The sequence below is a fragment of the Penaeus monodon genome, chromosome 33 (assembly GCF_015228065.2).
Source record: "Penaeus monodon isolate SGIC_2016 chromosome 33, NSTDA_Pmon_1, whole genome shotgun sequence".
Taxonomy (NCBI): Eukaryota; Metazoa; Arthropoda; class Malacostraca; order Decapoda; family Penaeidae; genus Penaeus; species Penaeus monodon.
In genome coordinates, this window is record NC_051418.1 from 30,340,057 (window position 1) to 30,340,278 (window position 222).

The 222-nt window shown below is 28.4% G+C and overlaps 1 protein-coding gene across 2 annotated transcripts in view; it reads right to left on the reverse strand.

Moving 5' to 3' along the window:
* Positions 1 to 222, reverse strand: part of LOC119594363 (neprilysin-1-like) — a gene marked incomplete in the record, with an annotated part of 114,752 nt that overhangs the window by 22,606 nt on the left and 91,924 nt on the right.

Below are 222 nucleotides of genomic sequence, written 5' to 3' on the forward strand. Positions count from 1 at the left end.
TCCTTTCGATTAATAATTGTGAAAGAAATGGCAAGTTTTGTCAGAGTAAAAAATAAGAAGCGAAGCGTCACTGCAGTATAAAAAAAGAGAAAGAAAAGAGAAGCAAAAAAAAAAAAAAAAAAGGAGAAAGAAAGAGATGAGAAGCAAAAAAAAAAAAAAAAAGAGAAAGAAAAGAGAAGCAAACAAAGAGACAAACAAAGAGAAAGAGAAAGAAAATACGAA